Below are 5,754 nucleotides of genomic sequence, written 5' to 3' on the forward strand. Positions count from 1 at the left end.
CCACAGACCTTATTTCGAGCTATTTTCCAAAATCCTATGGAGAAATTGCATTGCGTTTTAGACGAAGGAACCGGAAGAAGTTTACTTCCGGGTTTAAGGACGCGTCACTGCGGCTCTCTATAGCGGGCCCTCTGTGAATGTAGAGAGGGACCAACAAGCCCTCCCGTCTTCACAGTACTCGCAGAGACGGCATACGATTCACATTCCAACAGAAACTGAACAGGCAGATTCGAAGGATTTATTTATTTGGAAATGTTATTTTAAATACAATTAAATCAAGTTATTTTTGGTAAAACTAATGAAAAATGTAACAACAACAAAATATAAAAAATAATATTTAATTAATTTTTATGTTTTCAAATATTATTTTTTAGAATATCTTAGGCCCTCACAGAGGGCCTAGAGGGCCCTGACGGCTCGCCACTGCTACATTGTATGTCCTCAAATGGTTCAGCATCCTATCCTCAAACACCACATAATTTCTGCTGTGGAGCGTACTGGAGCAAGCTCTGATCTCTCTGATCAACCATGGAGGTTACAACTCTTTAAAACACATCTGTGTGTGTGTGTGTGTGTGTGTGTGTGTGTGTGTGTGTGTGTGTGTGTGTGTGTGTGTGTGTGTGTGTGTGTGTGTGAGCATGATGGTGCATCCTGCGTTGCATCTGTTGATAAATCAATGTTGTGATCGCTCGATGCAATTCAGCCTGAGGGATAAGTGTAGTAGTGGGATCAGCATATCATTCAAACCATGAAGCAGGTGCAGGCAGTAGAAGTATAGATTCACACTTAAAGTATCAGCCTACAGAACAGTGCAGCTTACAGAGAAGAGATAACATCTGATCCTTTAAAACAAACACAATGCTCTTTTTAGTTTTTTACTAACATTGGAATCCTGCTAGTTATCCCAATGTTTTTGTAATATAACAGTAATCTGATTTCCTCTTTTTTTATGTAACTGTAAGCAAATACATTTACATTTAGTTTGTATCCTGAAAACGTATCCCATTTCACATTCTACATTATTTTCCTAGCCTGTTATTAACCTCTTCATGTTTCAGCATTTACTTGCAAAACTGCATCAAATCGGCTTTTTAAACATCCAGGTACAAAGGGTGCAGACATGTATGTTTCCAATTCTCCTCAGGCTCCTGGCAAAAGCAAGTATATTGATTCTAAGGATCAGCAGAAACACTGTGCACCTCTCCAGCGGTCCACATGTCATTTGCACGGTATTGTCCCCGCCACCTGGGGCACAGCAGAGGCCTAGAGGAGCATCAGCTTCAGATCCCTTCCTCTCCACTATAACAAGTATCTGCAGGGTGAACACACTGTACTGCTGCTGCTGAGTAAACATTCAGATACTGTGCAAGCATAGGAGAGTGTTTCCCCCCAGCTCTGTGCCTTTGGTTTGTTCTTCCAGTGGTACATGAAACTGGCTTTAACCTCAGCATCCAGGCAGCTCTGTCCATGACAATAACAAGTCACACTGAGGATCCATGCAGCTCCTCTCTAAAGCTCACACACACTCCTTGTTTGCTTGCTTTTCTCTGTTTGGTCTTTCAGTAACAGCCTGGTTCTACAGTCCTTATCGTAGTGCCCGAGACGAGCAGGTTAATGCTCTCTGAACACACACACACACACACATGCTGAGTATCTTGGGTGCATGACAGTGAAAGAGATAGTAATAAGCGTGTGTAGATCCAGAGTAACTCTTGTAGCTGAATACTTTCAGGAAGGTTGAAACCATATTACATACATAAAGTGTTTTATCTTTGTCTCTTTTACCACCTGCTTGAAACTAACCAATGGATTAAAAAAAAAAGCTAAACACACATTAAAGGGGCCATATTCTGCTCATTTTCAGGTTGATATTATTATTTTGTTCCTCTACTGCAGGGGTGCCCGACCTTTTTTGAACCAAGAGCTACTTCTAAAGTTGCCAGTCTGCCGAGATCTACCAGTCCAAATAGAGCGTTCTGTGATTCTCCAGATTCTACAGATGGCCAGTCCGCGGAGGGTGGAAAATACATACCGGAAGTACACAAAGATGTGCAACGGGAAGATGTTCCCACGGGAAACAAAACTTAACATATTAAATGAAACAATCTCATCTCTTAAAATTCACAACTTATTATGAATTAAACATTCACAAACTTATAATTATGTATTCACATGTTTAACTCTGTTACACATGCACGCAACGAACAGAAGAGCGTAGGGCAGAATTAGGAGGGAATTCCGTCTCGTAGCGTTTGTGCACTGTTTTGAAATGCCGCTCTAAATTACCCTTCTTCGGTAAAGCCACGCTCGCATTGCAGATGAGAATAGACAACAAAATAATCATCCTCTCACTCGGAGTGAAAATGATATATTTTGGGCTTTTTTTGCTTCTGCCAAAATTGCGGTCTTGTGTGTGTGTGGACTGTCACTCCTGTTGACGGACAACGTCAGCTAACTAGTGCCCACTGCCCACCAGCCACGCCCCGACACATGGGGTCACGCCAATCATAAAGCTTTGATGCGTTCAAGTGCATTATTCTGGCACAGGAAGATTATGTTATAGGACATTAACGATAAAACTGAATATTGTTGTTCTATTTTTAGACACATCTCGCGATCGACTGGTTGGGCACCCCTGCTCTACTGGGACATGTCTCCATGCTTTCATGTTCAAAAAGGTCTTTATTTTTCTCACTGTGNTGCCTCATTCTGAAAGAAAGAAGTGAAATGTGCCAACGTGACGGCCGTCTTGGTGTGTGGTGCGAGACGGGAGATGTAGCTCATTGAGCGGTTTCACACAACAACAAAAAAAGTGTTACTTCACAGTATTACGACATATTTAATTTTTTTTAACTTGCAAAATTATCTTTTAATTTGACAAACATCATATGTGTAATTCGTGGAACAATTCAAACGGGATCGAGAGATAATCTTTCTCTCTCCATTGACTTCAATACATAATTTTTCCGAAATAAGGTCCCATGGGTCGGAAGTAGAAGGGCGGGACTTCGCCTCTCTATAGTCAACCCAGTGAGTAAAGCATTTACACTTATTATTCCTTTGACCCCTAACCCATCACTGGCTTCCACTCCTACTGCTTTTTATATCATTTCTTTTTGTTTTGACTTATTATTTGCTCGTTTGTTTGTTTGTTTGTTTGTTCACCAAAGCGGCCTTAGGTCCCTTGAAAGGCGCTATACAGATGTCATCTATTATTATTATTATTATTATTATTATACTATAAATAAACTGGTTTCAATACATTTGACTGGAATTGTACTTCATAAGATTGTTTGAGACCAATAACATGGATTGACTGATTTAAGGAAATAATAATGAAACTGTTTCAAAGTGGTAAGCAAATCAGAAAATCAAGATAACGACGGTTTTCCCTTTATTAGTTATTCTGTGTTCTTGCAAGAATATAGGGTTTGTGTATGTATTGATGATTATTTGCTCTTTTCTGACTGTAAAACTTGTGTATGTTGGTTTCTAAATTGACTGCTAATGTCTGGCTGATGCATGATTTGCTTAATAAAGTCAGCATTGGTGCATCCCTATAGGCTACAGTCTGCAAAAGTGAGCACACCCACTCCTTAAATAACTTCTGTAAATCTGCTCGGTGGCAAACAGTTCAGGGCTGCTTATATCCGGAGCAACTGCCGGCTATAAATGCATTTGACTGAATCAGCGTGAAGCGAGGAATGGCAGAAATAAGAGCAGCGAAGTGTGCTCAGTCAACCAACTCTGGATAAATAAAGGCAGGAGGAATAAAGTTAAGAGAACAGGCAGGAGAGTGTCTCTCTCTGGAGGAGACACAGCACAACAAATGATGTTTCTACCGCTCTGACTCTATCACATAAACACAAGCAGGGAGAGAGATAGCGGCAGATATCCAGAGATGTCAAAAGTACATACATCCTTTACTCAAGCAGAAGTACAGATACTTACTTCTGGTGAAAGTAGAAGCTCTGACTAAACTTCTTGACTCAAGTCAAAGTAAAGAGGCTTTGAAATAATAAAAGTGGACGCAATTTGTTTGGATTCATTGAATTCACTCAACTCCCAGCGAGAGTTCGATCGTTAAGTCCTCGACTTGAGCATCGGTTGAACTCTGTGAACAGGTTAGTTTTGCTAGTTTCATATTATATCCATATATCTAAATCCGATTGTAACCCAGAAAACATTGAAAAAACCAAACAACCACACGGCGCCCTACAAAAATACATTTTTTTTTATATGGCACGGAGTAAAACTTTGTGACCAGCTCTGTTAAATTTCACAACTCGATAGATAGAGGTTGGCCACGTACAAAGTCTACAAGAGACCGCCTATACGACATTATGTCTTTAGAACCGAGCATTACTTAAAGAAGGGCATCAACTCGCAGTAAAACCAAATTCTTTGAGAAAATTAGACGCTAGGAGGAGGGACAACCGACACAGCATATTGTGTGAGTGGTGAGTAATTCGGGGGCTTTGGGTTTCGAGCTACGGCACAGAAGAGGTGTACAGTATCTGAAGTTTGCGTACAGCAGGAGCGAGAGGGATGTTGACTTCAGTGTGAACTTTCGGCTGCACACGCAGACACCCGAGCACAACTCTCACACTTTTGTAGACATTCTCGATTTTAGGGACTCTCCGACAGTCGTTAGTTTGGTGACCTCCTTCCCCTTCAGGTGCAGAGTTAATGCTCGACCGGTACGAGTGTCTATCGACGACGATAGAGTAGAGGGAACGTCTCTTCCGTCTTCATGTGTAGGAAAGGAGTTCATCTTCTCGTCTTGATGAGCACAAATTTTTTGAGACCACTTCATCTTCAGACTGTTTTGAAGAAATTGAGTCATTTTCATTTCTCCGAAACTTTTACATAGTCATTTTTCATGGGTATTGATCGTCGACAAAATTTCTCATTGACTGGGGGGAAATATAATTATCTCTGTTATTACAGTAACAATCGATTACTTACAAACCGTACGACCCAGAATATTTTTTTTAAAATCTTGAGTTTATGGACATAAAGATGAAGAATGTACAACTTGTGTTGTGACATGAAAAGATCGAAGAATGTACAACTTGTGTTTATGGACTTGAAAGATGGAGAATGTAAACTTGTGTTTATGGACTTGAAAGATGAAGAATGTACAACTTGGAGTTTTGGACATGAAAGATGAAGAATGTACAACTTGTGTTTATGGACATGAAAGATGAAGAATTACAATTGAGTTTATGGACATTAAAGATGAAGATGTACAACCTTGAGTTTATGACATGGAACGATGAAGAATGTACCAACTTGTGTTTATGGACATGAAAGGAGAAGAATGTACAACTTGTGTTTATTGACATGAAAGATGAAGGAATGTACACTTGAGTTTATGAGACATGAAAGATGAAGAATGTACAATTGGTTTATGGACATGAAAGATGAAGAATGGTACAACTTGTGTTTATGGACATGAAAGTGAAGAGAGTAAAGGTTTGTCCGGACCAAGGAAATCAAACTTACACACAAATCCACCGGCACTAGTAATAATAAATCTTCAGTAACGCACGGATAACTAAACTTCGTGCTGGTACATAGGTAGTAAAGGACCAAGAAGAGATTTCTTCTCCCTGGTTACTTTTGCAACAGTACAACGGGCAACAAGTCGTACCCTTTGTAAGTAATCGATTGTTTACTGTAATAACAAGATAATTATATTTCCCTCCAGTCCATGAGAAATTTTGTCGAACGATCAATACCCTGAAAAAT

General features: G+C 40.0%; 2 protein-coding genes across 2 annotated transcripts in view; one reads left to right on the forward strand and one right to left on the reverse strand.

The window, feature by feature from the left end:
• LOC104963762 (forkhead box protein P1-like) overlaps positions 1 to 5,754 on the reverse strand; it is a 924,791-nt gene that overhangs the window by 869,019 nt on the left and 50,018 nt on the right. The gene's annotated exons all lie outside the window — the stretch shown is intronic.
• LOC104963768 (cadherin-4-like) overlaps positions 1 to 5,754 on the forward strand; it is a 43,593-nt gene that overhangs the window by 13,216 nt on the left and 24,623 nt on the right. The window lies entirely within an intron of this gene.

This window comes from Notothenia coriiceps, unplaced genomic scaffold, assembly GCF_000735185.1.
Source record: "Notothenia coriiceps isolate Sejong01 unplaced genomic scaffold, NC01 NC01_scaffold00036400, whole genome shotgun sequence".
Taxonomy (NCBI): domain Eukaryota; kingdom Metazoa; phylum Chordata; class Actinopteri; order Perciformes; family Nototheniidae; genus Notothenia; species Notothenia coriiceps.